The sequence below is a fragment of the Muntiacus reevesi genome, chromosome 3 (genome assembly GCF_963930625.1).
Source record: "Muntiacus reevesi chromosome 3, mMunRee1.1, whole genome shotgun sequence".
Lineage (NCBI taxonomy): Eukaryota > Metazoa > Chordata > Mammalia > Artiodactyla > Cervidae > Muntiacus > Muntiacus reevesi.
Window position 1 is genome coordinate 196,962,067 of NC_089251.1, and position 16,093 is coordinate 196,978,159.

Below are 16,093 nucleotides of genomic sequence, written 5' to 3' on the forward strand. Positions count from 1 at the left end.
CTGAAAGATGCTCATCATCACTAGTGATCAGAGAAATACAAATCAAAACAACCACAAACATTCCGGTATTTCTCCTCCTGACATTTTTTCTACACTAACACACCTATAAGCATTTATAATGGTTTCATAAAATGGTAAGCATATTAAGAGATACTCTATCCTATTGATTAATGATATTTTAAAATTACTTCCCCAAGATATGAAAAATAGTCTGTACCAACACATTTAAAGTCTGCAAAGTATTCTATGTACCCTTCCAATGGACAGGCTTGAAAACACTGATTTGCTCCTGGCATATTCCTGGAATAAAGATACAATCAGTTTCACACTTTATATCCAAATGCTCCCTTGTTGTGTCTGTTTGATTTGAAGAAAATAAGAAAAAACATTTCTTTAAACTTCATTTGGGAATTAATGATCTTTTCAATGTGGTTCTTCTACTTTTCCAGGCAATGAATTCCCCCAGAGGGCCGCCTGGGGGAATAACTCAATGTGCAGCCACTGAGCTAGATGTGCAGCCACCAGATCTGCCCCTGTGAATCAAGCTATCTTCAACGCAATTCTTAGGGTGCAGTCCTTCCTGTGGTTATCACAGTAAACACAGAACTAAATCAGTTTAATAGGGTAACCCTTGTTCTTCTGCTTGTGACTAACAACTAGAAAAAAATTCCCAAGAAGCAGTGCTATTCTGAAGGTGACAGCTATCAAAATTCATGGATGTGCCTACAGGGACGTGACCAGTCTTCCAGCTGTGGATGGAAACTTTAAAACTCAGACCTAAATCTGGGACACATTCCTTAAACTCAATTTTGTCCTATGAACAATAAGAGCATGGCATTCACTAACTTGGCGACGCCGCCGGGCACTGAAGTACGATACATCCAGAAATAGCAAATATTGTTACAAGAAACCCTGACTTCTTCCAAAGAAGAGAAAGAAAGTAGCGAAAGTACCATTTATATGGATATTTGAGAGCAAAGAGCTTTAAAAGCTTTGTTTTATTTTTAAATAAAATGTATAGATGTATATTGTGACATAGGACAGCTGGCAAATTTAACATGATAATGTAAACATCTGTTCCCATTCGTATGTCAAAACAAGCACATCAGATGGTAATGCTTAAAAACTCAGATCCCTCTTAAAGTAGTGCTCTGAAGTAAATGACAAAATCAGAAAGGGGATGAGGGAAAGGAGCAAGTAACTCCTTGAACTGTGCCCCCAACTCTCTTTAATGCCATATCACATTCCTTTGCCAATCATCTTAAATTCAGTTGCATTTTAATAGCTACTTTTACATAATGGGACATTTCCTTTCAATTCTCTTTCCCCAGTGCCGTGCAAAATTGATATAGGGCAGACATTGCTTGACATGCAATTCTCCAGCCCCTTCTGAAATTCTGCTGAACTTTCTCTTTAGAGCAAATAAAACAGGTAAACGCAATGGCCATAGAATTGGCACTATTAAATTCAGGGACATAAAATAAGGCTCTAGAGGAGATAACTTCCCACTCAGAAAGACCTTTAAAAAAAGTCCACATCCTTAAGCAATTACCTTAGCAGTTGGAGCACAAACAAATTTGAGGGTGGCAATAACGGTTCTTTTCACCTGCCAAATACACCCCCAGCAAAAGAGAAGGCATTGCTAATAGACCCACAGAAGGGCCTCATTCTTCTGAATTTGATATAATTTCAAGGACAGATCTGTTCAAGCCAATTGTAGTTTTTTATGACAACTTATTGGACCCTTTTATTCAGATTTACAAAGTAAATATTTTCATTTGGAGGAGAACAATTTGCTTTTTTCTTTTGCCCTTAGTCTTGGATGGATTAATGCCTTTGTGGGTATTGAGAAAAAGAAGTCTTAAATTTTAGGAAGGAGGAAACAGTACCTTGAGTCTGGCACCTTTGACCACATGCTATCCTACACTAGAAATACACAGCAGGCCCCAGTGAGATTTGAACTCACAACCCTACCAAGTGATCCAGTAATTCCACTCCTGGGTATATAGACAAAACAAACAAAACCCATTGATTTGAAAAGATATATTAACCCTGATGTTCAGAGAAGCACTATTTACAATAGCCAAGACAGGGAAACAGCCAAAGTGTCCACCAGCAGATGAATGGATTAAGAAGACATGGTACATATATACACAATGGAATATTACTCAGACATGAAAAGAACGAAAAACTGCCATTTGCAGCAACATAGATGGACCTAGAGATTACCATACTAACTGAAGTGACACAGAGAGAGACAAAAAGTGTCCTATCACTCACGTGGGGAATGCAAAAAGAATACAGTGGAGGTAGATGCAAAACAGAAACAAACGTCCAGACATAGAAAACACACTTCTGGCTACCAAAGGGGAGAAGGAAGTGGGGAGAGATAAAATAGGGTTATGGGAATAAAAGATACAAACTATTAGATAAGCAACAAGAATATACTGTGTAGTACAGTGAATTATGCATGATTTTGCAACAATCTATGAAATATAATCTGCAAAAACACTAAATCACTATGCTGTACACCAGCGATTAACAATATTTTAAATCAGCCATACTTAATAAAATAAAACAAATTTAGAAAGAAAGATAAAGGTTGCACTAGGAATATCCAGAAAGACTGAAGGAAAGGAAAATTAACACCAACAGACTACAGTTGTTTTTTAATAAAGCAAAATATTAATTGTAAACAAATAAATAAGTATATGAGAGGTCATGACACAATTTTTAATTGCTTTATGTATTTTTAAACTTTACAGTGAGATGTTATAAAAAATAGAATCAGAAACTCTCTTTGAGTTAATCATAAAATAACATGAAAAGATAGCCTGTAGGATAGGACAGAATATTTTCAAATAATATATGTTGACGAGTGTATAGTATCAAGAACATATCAAGAATTCTTACAACTCAACAATACAAATAAAAATAACACAATAGAAACAATAAATCCTTTGCCATGAAAAGATGTTCCACATCATTAATCATTAGGAAAATACAAATACAAATCATAGCGGCATGTCAATTCACACACACTAGGATGACCATAATCAAAAAGAAAAACGCTAACAAGTGTTGGCAAGAATGTGGAGAAATTGGACCCTATCAATACTGCTCATAAAAATGTAAAATGGTAAAATGGAAAACAGATGAGCAGTTATAAGTTAAACACAGAATTACAATATGATGCACCTATTTCACCTCTAAGTGTACATCCCAGATTACTGAAAACATGCTCACTCAAAAGCTCGCATGTGTTATATACAGAAGCTGAAAAGTGGAACTAATTCAAATCTTCAGTTACTGATAAATAAGTAAGCAAAATATATATGCAAGGGCATATTATTCAGCCATAAAAGGATGAAGCACTGATAAATGTTACTGCATGAATAAATCATGAAAATTTTATAAGTGAAATCAGAAACAAAAGGCAGTTTATATCTCAGTTTTATATTTAATAAATGTCCAGAATAGGCAGATCCATAGAGATAGAAAGTACATTAATGTGTGAGAGGAATTTGGAGTAAAGGGGAATGGAGGGAGATGGTATGGGTCGGGGTTTTATTTAGGGTTGCTCTGAAATTAAAGATTGAAAACAGCCAACTGAATATATTAAGATCACTGAAAATGGTGGATTTTATGCGACTGGGATACATCTCTGTAAAGGAAAGAGAGAAAAAAGAAAAGTCAAATGTAAGTATCTAAAATTGAGAAGAGTATATACACCGTCTGGAAGTGACTTTATTGGCCTGACCATAAAGATGGTCACTTAGCGTTGGCCATCTCAGTCAGTTAATCTTACAGGCCCAAAAAAGATCGTGTGCATGGCTCTTCAGCAAGTGTTTGGAGGAAGTAGCATGAGACAGCAGAAGAGAGGATTTGGATGTACAGACAGAATCTTTCCACCATCACAGAATGGTCCGCTGGGCCCACTGGGATAGACAGAGGCAGAAACAGCAGGAGAAAGAGAAGAGATATTCATCCTTGCACAGGAAGAGGACAGACTGGGTCTGTCTTGCACAGGCTGAATGATGAGTTGGGAGGCAGGACATCCTCAGAGAGAGACTGCTGACAGACCTAGAATGGCCAACCCTGGGCCTCAGTACTTCTAGTGAAGACCCAGATTTTGGCCCGCATCACCCAGGAGTTAGCAGTGGAAGTACTTGCTGGACAAGGAGAACGTCACCTTAAAAAGTAAACCTGAATCTGTCGCATCCATTTTGACGTGCATAACCCTTTCATTATGACTTAGGTCATCAGGGAAAGATCTGTGACATGAGTGTGGCCTGAAAAAGTATCTAGATGCAGCTCTGATCAGCCTGCTGGGCCATCAGGTGCCACTCACTCCTCTTGAATCTGCATGCATGGTGAAGTGCTTGCTGCTTTCCTAAAAGCTCATCCTCCATCTTTTCTTTGGGTCTCAGCACACTGCATCCTCAGGTGGGTGCCTTGGTTTCCTCATGTAAAAGGAGGTAGTAATAGACCCTTCCTCATGGGGTTACTGTAATGACTAGTAAAGATAAGCACATGGAACAGTATATAGTTGTTTCTCAGTCACTCAGTCATGTCTGACTCTTTGTGACCTCATGGACTGCAGCACGCCAGGCTTCCCTGTCCTTCACCAACACCCAGAGCTTGCTCAAACTCATGTCCATTGAGTCAGTGATGACATCCAACCATCTTGTCCTCTGTCATCCCCTTCTCCTCCTACCCTCAGTCTTTCCCAGCATCAGGGTCTTTTCTAATGAGTCACTTCTTCACATTAGGTGGCCAAAGTATTGGAGCTTCTGCTTCAGCATCAGTCCTTCTAATTAATATTAAGCACTGACTACCTTTAGGATTGACTGGCTTGCTCTCCTTAAGAGTCTTTCCCAACACCACAGTTCAAAAGCATCAATTCTTCAGCACTCAGCCTTCTTTATGGTCCAACTCTCACACCCATACATGACCACTGGGAAAGCCACAGCTTAAGGCGTGTAAAAAAGATAACAAAACAGCTGTGCTAGATTGTTAACAAATGACAAAGGGCTAATGTGCCACCTCAGCTAGGGGAGCATCTGAGCTCCAGAGACCACTCCCAGATGAAGGGTTAGCTGTTGAGGATGCCTAGGCCTTATACCAGGCTTTTGGAAGGATATGGATTTTCTTGTCCTTCTCCACCTCCTCTCCCTCCCTCCTCCTCTTTCTCCTCCTCCTTCTCCCCCCTCTCCCCCTCATTCTCTTTCTTCTTTTAATTAAGGGAAAGTGTTTTTTTCTTTTCTTTTTAATTAAAGGAGGGCTTTTCAGATCTATCCTCAAATTACTCATTAACATTGTTCACTTAAGATAAGATAAGCTTCACTTAAATTGTCAGGAAAAAAAAAAAAAGTCAGCATTAAATAAGTAGAGAGATAACTTTGGATTCAAAATCAGGGCATCCAGCCTACAAAATACCTGACCAGTGCTTCTCAAAACTGCCAAGGTCATCAAAACCAAAGAAGAGCCGAGAAACTGTCAGACAGGAGGAGCCTTAAGGAGACATGACAAGCAAATGAAACATGGAAGTTTGGTTGGGATCCTGGAGCAAAAATAAGCATAAGGTTGGAACTAAGAAAATCTAAATAAACTCTAGACTTTTGTTATATCAATATGGATTCATAACTAATGTACCATGCTTATAAAGGACATTAATAATAGGGATCCAGAGTATATGGGAACTCTTAATTTTCTTAATTTTTTTTCTGAAAATCTAAAACTATGCTAAAAATAAAGACTACTAAAAAATTAGGTATTCATAATTGCCAAAACTTGGAAACAAACATGATGTCCTCCAATAGGTGAATGGATAATGAAAATGTGATACATTAATTAAAATACAATATTATTCGGCATTAAATTGTCCTAGCAAGCCATGAAAACACATGGAGGAAGCTTACATGCATATCACGAAATAAAAAAAGCCAATCTGAAAATGCTACAGAACTGCATGATTCCTGAAGTGTGGTGCAGGAGGTATTTGGAAAACATTTGCACTTCCCTTTCAATTTTGTTATAAAGAATAGTTCTAGAAAATAATAGTCTTTAATAAAAACAGAATATCTGAGTTGTATAAACACACCCACCACTGCAGCATAGTAGATGCATGACTCTGTAGTTTTAGATCCATCAACCTTCCTGAGGTGATTTCCTCATGCAAAGTCATAGTTGAAAGGAACAAAATTTGCTCTTTCACAATGTTCTAGAATGTCATGATTTTAAATAAACGAAAGATTCAACTCATAACTAGTGGACTAGCTGTATCAGGAACCAAATGTTACTTTTTTGGAACCAAGTCTTAATCTGGAAATTGAGAAAAATGTACATGTGTGTGTGTGTGTGTGTGTGTGTGTGTGTCTAATGATAAGATGCTGCCAGGGACCTGAGTAGGTTCAGCCTTGAAGAACACCACTTCTTGACTCATACATTTATGATGCTTCAACGGCTGAGTGGAGCAAGTCCACATGAGTCATGGTTGTCACCCTGATTTCATTGATTCAGGTCGAAGGAAATATTTTAGAGAACTTTTATTTTTTTTTCTTAAAATCAATATATATTTTTTTTCTAGGAGTTTTTGATATAACAATTTTCTGTAGTGTTTTGCCTACAATTTTTTAAAATTAATTAATTTTTTAAATTGGAAAATAATTACTTTAGAATGTCGTGGTGGTTTTTGCCGTACGTTGACATGCATCAGCCATGGGTGTGCACGTACCCCCCCATCCTGAGTCCCCCTCCCTCCCCATCCCGGCCCTCTAGCCGTCCCAGAGCACTGGCTTTGAGTGCCCTGCTTCATGCATCCAATTTGCCCTGGTCATCTAATTTACCTATGGTAATATACACGTTTCAGTGTTATTCTTTAAAGAACTTTTAAATGAACTCAACATCACTGTCCTTTCAGGAACATACAATTAGATGACTCAGACCAGGACAGAGTACTTCAACAGAGGTTAAGCAGGGAGAAATTAGCTTTTTACTGGTCATTTAAAGACCACTTTTCACTGAAAGGCAGGAGGGGAAAAAAAAAAGAAAAAGTCAACACAGATGAGATTGGAATTTAAAAGATTTATCTCTCTAGGATGGAAAAGATTCCAAGCCTGTTCATTTAATTTGAGTCAAAATTCTGAAATGCAAGATGAAGAGGTGAAATTGGGGATATTAATCCATAGTTTCCTTCTCCTTGGACTTATCTGCAAAGGATCCCTTGTTAGGGGGCAAACAACCAAAAAACTTTTCAAAATTTTCTTTTCAAACTAGAACCTCAAAAGCAAATGCTCCCAAATATACCTAACCTTCTATTGATGATTTTTCTTTCCTTTTAATAGAAATCATTCTGTGGTTCTTCTCTGGACTATCTAAAGGGTCCTTAGTGACAGCAAGACAGGCACTCGCCACCTGGGAGGATGCTGAGCACTCCTGTTCTGTCTAAATCCTCAAGTGAAAGAAGGGAGGCCCCAAAGTTCCCCCTCCAGGTTCACATTCTGGCCCTACTTGTTAACAGATAAGTGATTTCGAGCAAATTACTTGACTTCTCTTCTACCTCAGCTTCATCGCCTTAAAAATGGAAGCAATACTGTTATCTAGGAAACTTGCCTTAACACAGCAGAAGCCTGCACAAAGAACCCGCAGCAGCACTCGGCACTCTTCACTCCCCTGGGACACTCACGCAGGAAACAACTGAGAGTAAAAGATTTTCACCATCCGTTCATCAAGGACAGCCTTGGACGAGGACATGAGCAGTCACAGCATGCTTGCCCAAACTCCCTCTGTCTGGACCGAGTGTGGATTTCTGGCTCCTAGGCTAAACAGCCCCATTCTGAGTGACAAACACATCATTACTTCCCATACGCTTTATACCCTACTTGGTTTGGGAGAAGTTTGATCTCTTTGATATGATTTGAAAATACTTAGGTGCATATTTTTAAGTTTAATTCACAATTGAGACTTTATTTTTCCTATATTCAAATTCTTCAGATAAAACCAGAGGGGTTCTGCACTCAGCTTGTCCTAGCTCAAGGTGGCAGATTGGTAATTGTTCAGAAATGTTGTGAACTGGTTGTGAAATAGAATCATTACTAAAAACTAAATCATATAAACTTGCAATAAGTAAATCAGATTAAAAATAAAAGAGAATACTCAAACTATCAATTTTTCGATTATCTTATTGTATTTCACAGCTACCTGTGCCCTTGGGTTATTCTTTCTGTTTTAAGTTTGCGACATGAAAACCGCAGCACGACGGGGCTGCCTGTCTCGAACCAGCTCCACCGTCAGCGGGATCACGCTGGTAGCATGTGATCAGACACGCCACACCACGGTGATTGACAGCACTGGAAATAATCACCGCCATCACTGAGTGTCTAAATTTCAGAAAGCATTCCAGACAGAAAACTATAATCCGCAAAGATGCATGCACCCCAGTGTCCATGGCCGCACCGTTTACAACAGTCAAGGCATGAGAGCGACCTAAGTGTCCATCAACAGATAAACAGATTGAGGGGATGTGCCACATTTATGCAATGGAATATTGTTCAGCCATAAAAAAGAATGAAAGGAGGCCTTTTGTAGCAACACTTGTATGGGCCTAGAGATTATTTTAATAAGTGAAGTAAGTCAGAGAGAAAAAGAGAAATATCATATGATATCACTTACATGTACAATCTAAAATAATGGCACAAATGAACTTATTTACAAAACAGAAATAGAGTTCTAGACATAGAAAACAAACATATGATTACTAAAGGAGAAAGGAAGGAGGGATAAATCGGAAGTTTTGGATTAACAGATGCACGTGACTAGACATAAAAGTATCAATAGATAACCAACAAGGGCCTCGTGTATAGCACAGGGAACTATACCCAATATCCTACAGTCTATGAGGAAAAGGAATCTAATGAAGACTGTATAATATGTATAACTGAATCACTTACCTATACTTCTGAAACTGACACAACATTATATATCAACTCTACTTCAATTTAAAAATTACATTGAATTTTTTAAAATTTGGTCAAAAAAGTACTAAAAAATGCAATTATAGATAAAGCTTAGAAGTTTGTCACACTGCATTTATTACATTTAAATAACACAGAAAATTGATGAAATGTTCTACTACTATTTGAAAACTATTATCTGATTCATCAAAAAGTTGCTCACACCATTGACAAACAAGTGAAGTTTCAACATCTGTCTTCATTGTTTCATATACCTTTTAGTCATTAACATGAATGAAAATATTAGCCAACAATTCATACTCTTTTGGAGCAATACTTTCTTATCAACTGTAACCACAGGCTGACTATGCATATCAGAATTTGGCAAAGACCAACAAAGAGTCAGACACGACTCAGCGACCAAACTGAGCTGAACAAGGACATTCCATGATACAGAAGAGTAATATGCATTTTTACTATTCTCTATAAGGATGCATTTGCTATGCATTCTTAGATAAGTAAATTTACAATAAACCCATGTATACCCCCATGTGCACATTTTTGGAGAGTTTGATTTTAAACATTTACCATGGACACTGAAAAAATTGTGTCTGTATGTTATTTCCATGCATTATAGTGAAATGATTCATATCTTTTCAACTATTATGATCTTTACCAATATTTCTGTCAAATCATACAGATACAAGATCATTTCAAACTGTGTCCATGTGTTTGGAATTTTACTATAGAAAGGGGCCTGCGGTTCAATATTTGACTATATGCAGGTTAGCATGATGATTTGCCAGATATGGGTATGTTCTAGAGACAGCCTGCTGAGTTTAAATCCCAGCCCTGCCATTACAAGCTAATGTCTGTAGGCAAATTACTTATTCAATCCAAGACACATAAAAAAATAAAACAAAAGTCTGTTCTATACATCTGTATCTCTTTTTCTGTCTTGCATATAGGGTTATCGTTACCATCTTTCTGTATTGGTCTCTATCTTTCTGGCTACTTCACTCTGTATAATGGGCTCCAGTTTTATCCAACTCATTAGAACTGATTCAAATGTATTCTTTTTAATGGCTGAGACAAGTGCTCGGGGCTGGTGAACTGGGATGACCCAGAAGAATGGGATGGGGAGGGAGGTGGGAGGGGGGATCAGGATGGGGAACACATGTAAACCCATGGCTGATTCATGTCAATGTATGGCAAAACCACTACCATATTGTAAAGTAATGAGCCTCCAACTAATAAAAGTAAATGAAAAAAAAAAAAAATACATTTTTTAAATTAAAAAAATAAAAAATCTGGAGCTTAAGAATAAAACAAAGCAAATTTTTAAATTACAATGCTGAGTCTATTTATTTGCTAGGTGAGGGAATACTCATTTGTAAAAAATTCATTAAATAGCTCAGTGAGAAGGAGAAAGTGGGAGTGTTTTTCAAGGCTAGAAAGCAGAGGTTGTGGATTGTGCCAACCCAGTAATGAAGTCCAGGCCTGGGAGGAAGGGAATTAGCCCGTTAAGTCTACACACAGTGGGTCACAAGAAATCCCACTTGTTCATGGTTCACACAAGTCTCTTCAGCTAGGTTCAGTAACAGTTATTTAAGGCCCACTGTCTCTTACCAACTTCAGCTGATTAGAATCACTGGTGACGAAACACGCCAAGTCTCTTGCGTTTGTTTTCTTATGTTTTTATGCTTTGTCACATAGCATCACTTGAAATCTTATATTACCTGGACAAAACTCAAATTTGACAAGATGCACGTGCCCTAGTTTTCACAGCAGCAGTATTTACAGTAGCCAAGACACAGAAGCAACATAAATGTTCACTGACAGGTGGTCGGATAAAGAAGATGTGGTACATCCATACAGTGGAATAGTACTCGGCCATGAAAAAGAACCAACGGTGCCGTTTTCAGCAGCGTGGATGGAGCTAGAGATTACCACACCAACTAAAGGCGGTCAGAGAGAAAGGCAAGTACTCTATGATATCATTTATATGCAGAATCAGAAAAGTGACGCAAATGAACTTATTTACAAAGTAGAAATAGACTCTCAACTTATGGTTGCCAAAGGGCAAGTGGGTAGGGCAATAAATTAGGAGCTTGGGATTAATAGATATACAACACTATATATAAAATGGATAACCAACAGGGACTTAGTATGTAGCACTGTGAAATATATTCAGTACCTCATAATTAAGTGTAATGGAAATGATTCTGGGAAAGAATAGACATATATTCAGAATATATATCTATACACACACACACACACACACACACACACACACATATATATTCAAATGTTTAATTTCAAATGTTTAAAAATTCTAGAAGGGCAACATAGCTTCACTCTATTGAAAACAACTTCTCCTAAACTAGTGATGTGACAGGAGGCCCAAAATTATCAGCAAAAAGTACAGCTATGGCATATATGTGTCACATCATAGAGTACATCGAAATATCAGGTATAAAGTCACTAATTATATAAAGCGCTTAGAACTAAGCACATGGTCTATACTTGGTGGGTGTCAGTTTTTTACATTATTATTTCAGAAAATGTTGAATAAAATCTAGCCTAATTCTACATCCTAGTAGACCTGAGAGTTAACACCTCACATTAAAGAGAGTTCCATCGCTTAATGATGTTCGTCTTTGTAATTTCAGAGTTTGGCAAAGTGTCTTGGACACATTCTCAGCAAAAGATAATCACTGTTAAACTGCTCAGCAAATGGTTATCACTGTTCCCAGTGTTATTCCTGGGATTCTTATTTTGAACATTGACTGAGATCATCTTCAAACACAGTAAAAAATACATCTTCATTATTTTAAAAAAATGCAAAGATGAATTTACTAAGAACACAAAGATGAATTTACTAAGTGACAACTCTATTTTCATTTTACCCACATTTTGTAGAAAAGTGATGTGCATAAAGGCTGCTTTTCCAGTTCCAATAAACAAGTAAATGGTGTAACCAGGAATTGAACCTGTATCTGTGGAACTCCAAAACACATATTCTTGCCACTATGGCCTGCTGCCTTCTTTAAATACTCTAGAATTTGTCTGTGAAGAATTTCAGAATTCATTAGAAAAGATTTCTGTGTCATAGGAAAAATATTCTCTAGCTAATTTCAAAAGAAGAGATGAATGTCACTTTTGGGAAATCACAAGGAAGGCCTGAAAGTAAGTAAAAGAAGCTAAACACATAAGGGAAAAGAAAGAAAGAAAAACCTACTCATCAGCCAGGATATTCCCCAGAGACAATGAGAGTTGACTCCCCTGGCCTCTCAGCAGTTCATTTTGGATTCCATTTGATAATGTCAGAAGATAATACCTTTAGCAATTTTAATCCCATCACCTGCACATAATTGGGGAATATTTTTTACTTAATTTCTCTTTCTCTGTGTTAATATTTTCTTATCCCACATTAGCAGAAAAGGGAAAAAGGAAAAGATCTCAAAGAAATAAAGTATTGATTTTTCTTTGTACCAACCTTCATGTACTGGGCTTTCATTAACATTTAAACAAGGCCTAACCTCATATTGCTTGTGACATTTTTCTTTTTTAAATTTATTTTATTGAAATACAGCTAACGTAAAATGTCGTGTTAAGTTTTACTGCATAGCAACGTGATTCGGTTTTTTTTTATTAGAAAGCCCTAATATTTTAATATATATTTTATTTTTTTGTGATTCAGTTTTTTTAATAAATATAAAAATATTCACATTTTTTCATATTCTTTCCATGGCACTCTACACTGAATACTGAACACAGTTCTCTGTGCTTTACAGTAGGGCCTTGTTGTTGGACAGTCTCTATAAACAGTTTACATCTGGTAACCTCAAACTTCCAGTCTGTCCGTCGCCCCTCCAACCTTGGAACCACGAGTCAATCCTCTGTCTGTGAGTCTCTTTCCGTTTTGCAGACGAGTCATTTGTGTCATATTTTAGATTCCACACATAAGTGATATCATATGGTGTTTGTCTTTTTCTGCCTGACTTCACTTAGTACTCTAGGCCCATCCATGTTGCTGTAAAAGGTACTATTTCATTCTTTTTTAATGCCTAAGTAGTATTCCATTTTACACACACACACACACACACACACACACACACGCAGACACACATACGCACATCCCGCATCTTCTTTATCCATCATTTGTTGATGGACATTTGGGGTGCTTCCATGTCTTGGCTTGGCTTCCCAGGTGGTTCAGCAGTAAAAGAATCTGCCTGCCAATGCGGGAGAGGCAGATTTGGTCCCTGGGTTGGGAAGAGCTCCTGCAGGAGGAAATGGCAACCCATTCCAGTATTCTTGCCGGGAAAATCCCGTGGACAGAGAAGCCTGGCTTTAGCCCATCGGGTTGCAAACAGCAGGATGTGACGGAGCGGCTGTGTACGTGCACATGCGTGTCCTGGCTGCTGTGAATAAAGCTACTGCAAACACTGAGACGCACACATACTTTTGAATTACGGCTTTGTGTGATGTCTTTCTTTACACCTTACCCCTCTGGAGTTCAGCTGATCTCTGAGAGCCTGCGTTTCAGTTATCTATTACTACTCAATACACTTGGCCAAAGTTTGTGCCTTCAAAGGCGGATCCCCACATCTTCCTTAAAGGGCCAGATAATTCATATTTCAGACTTCTAAAGCTGCATGTTCTCAATTATAACTACTCTGCCCTGGTGGTGCAAAATCATCAACAGGCAATATATCGACAAACCAATTTGTCTGTGTTCCAATATACCTTGATTTACAAAAAACAAGCAGAAGGCCACAAGGGCTCTAGTTTGCTGACTCTTTGCTAAAGTCAACCATTTATCATTTCTCATACTTTTCTACGCTATTCTTCTCTCTATGTGATATTGATTGTGACATCATTATTCAGGGATCCTGGCTGAGGTTGGCACATGCCAAAAAGCTTCACTCATGTCTGACAGCTCAACTGGGTGGGGATAGAACAGCTGGGGACTTTCTGATCCCATTTCTTCATGAGGTCATGTGTCTTTCCAGAGTCTAGCTCACACATCTTCACATGGAAGTCAGACAGATCCCAAGGGCATGGATATAAAAACTGTAAGGCCTCCTTATGTCTAGAGGGAGAACTGCCACAAAAATAGGTGGTCAAAGCAAGTCACAGCAAGTCAGCCGAGACTCATGGGAAAGGGAAATGGATTCTGCCTCATTATGGGGTGAGCAGAATGCTCATCCAGGGGTGTAAGGCATTGCCAAAGCTCCCTGCATCAACAACCTACTGAAGCACTTACCACCAAGTCACGTAATTTATCACAAGACAATCCTGAACATTCACTGGAAGGACTGACGCTGATTCTTCAACACTTCGGCCATCTGATGTGAAGGGCCAAGTCACTGGAAAAGATCCTGATGCAGGGAAAGATTTTAAGCAAAAGGAGAAGAGAGCAGCAGAGGATGAGATGGTTAAATAGCATCACCAGCTCAATGGTCGTGAGTCTGAACAACCTCCGGGAGATAGTGAAGGTCAGGGAAGCCCGGTGTGCTGCAGTCCATGGGGTGGCAAAGAGTCAGACAAAGCAACAACAATGGCATGTGCAGACATCCTAGATCACAGAAGTTCATGGTTTCACTGAAAAGAAGTGGGGCCAGTGAATGTGTGGAAAACACAATTCATTCCTCAAACATTGATTCAGTTTCCAATAAGGGCCACTCACTGCGCAAGACACCAAGGATGCCAGAAATCCAGAGGGACTCATCTCCATCTTCAAGTTTACAGATAAGAGACAAAAAGTCCTGAGGGAAAGTAATTATAAGCAGCATAGAACATTCTAAACTAGACATCTGAATAATAGAAGATCCCTGGGCTCACACCGAGGGGGACTCTTTGTGAAGATATAAGGAAGGCTTTGAGGAAGAAATCCTACTGGAACAAAGGCTGAATGAAAAAGGAGAAGCTGGCATGATGGCCGGTTGTGGACTATTCTAAACAGAAGGAGCAGTGTGGAGGTGGGAAAAGGCTAGGAGAGCTCGGCTGCCTCGGGAACCGTAAACCAACAGGGTAAGAATGAGGCTGGGCAGTCCCGCAGGGAATGAAGTCACAGAGGCTTTGAGTGACATGGGGAAACATCCCACATTCACTCTGCAGGAAAAACTGATCTGAAGCAGGTTCTCAGAATGGTAAGAAATTTAAGCAACTGCATGGGACAGAAATCAGTGAAGCAAGATAAGTGATAGAGGCCGTTATAGTACTGCAAGTAATAATTGATGATGAGTTATGGAAAAAAAAAGAAAACATTTGACTCGTTTTGTCAATTCCTCTGCAAGGCCGCAAACTGCTTCAGAAGACTTTGACTCAGAGGAAGAACAATGCATGAGGAAGAAAGTCCAAAGAAATAAATCCAGAGCCTGTTGTCTCACAGTAAGATTGCTTAAATACAACTGTTCTGGAAGAATGGAAAGAAATGAACTTGACCTTCAAGAATTAAATCATTGTTAACTTCAACAAAGGGCCAAGTAGTGATACTGAATGCAGTTTTAATCAATAGAGTAGCTGTCTTTTTTCTTTATTCCAAGCAAGAATTCACATTAGTACTGAAGATAATGCTTTTAAACATGTTTTAAAAGCATCTCTTGTTTTTTTTCTCAAGTTCTATAAGTAACATATTTATTCACAATAGAAAAATGTTCCAGTAACTGAAGATGAAAGAGAAATGATTAAGAGGAGGTGTGAGAAGGGAAAAAAGAACTCCTTTAGCACCTCTTAGATTTTCGCTTCTCTCCCCCCTCTCCTTCTGAAAAATGTTAAGATTCATTGTCCTATATTGGGCACAAGTAGACAAAATGGAAGCAAAAAGAAATGGCAGTGTTAATTTTACTTCTTCCGGACATCTCTATTTAGTGTTCAGAACAAAACCAATTGAATTACAAATAAAAAATGCCATGGAAAAATGTAAATTTAGACTGGAAGGCCTTCTGATCTATACTCTAGAGATAATCAGCTACTTCTGGTCACAATTCACTGTCCCCAGCTACAGAGATGCCACAAAACATACACACACATGTAAATGCACACACATGCACGCACACACCCACACACAGTGTATGCACACACGCAAACTCACATATACGCATATGTGCATACACAAACACACACACACA

The 16,093-nt window shown here is 38.4% G+C and overlaps 1 protein-coding gene across 2 annotated transcripts in view; it reads right to left on the reverse strand.

Moving 5' to 3' along the window:
• CNTNAP5 (contactin associated protein family member 5) overlaps positions 1–16,093 on the reverse strand; it is a 970,694-nt gene that overhangs the window by 216,747 nt on the left and 737,854 nt on the right. The window lies entirely within an intron of this gene.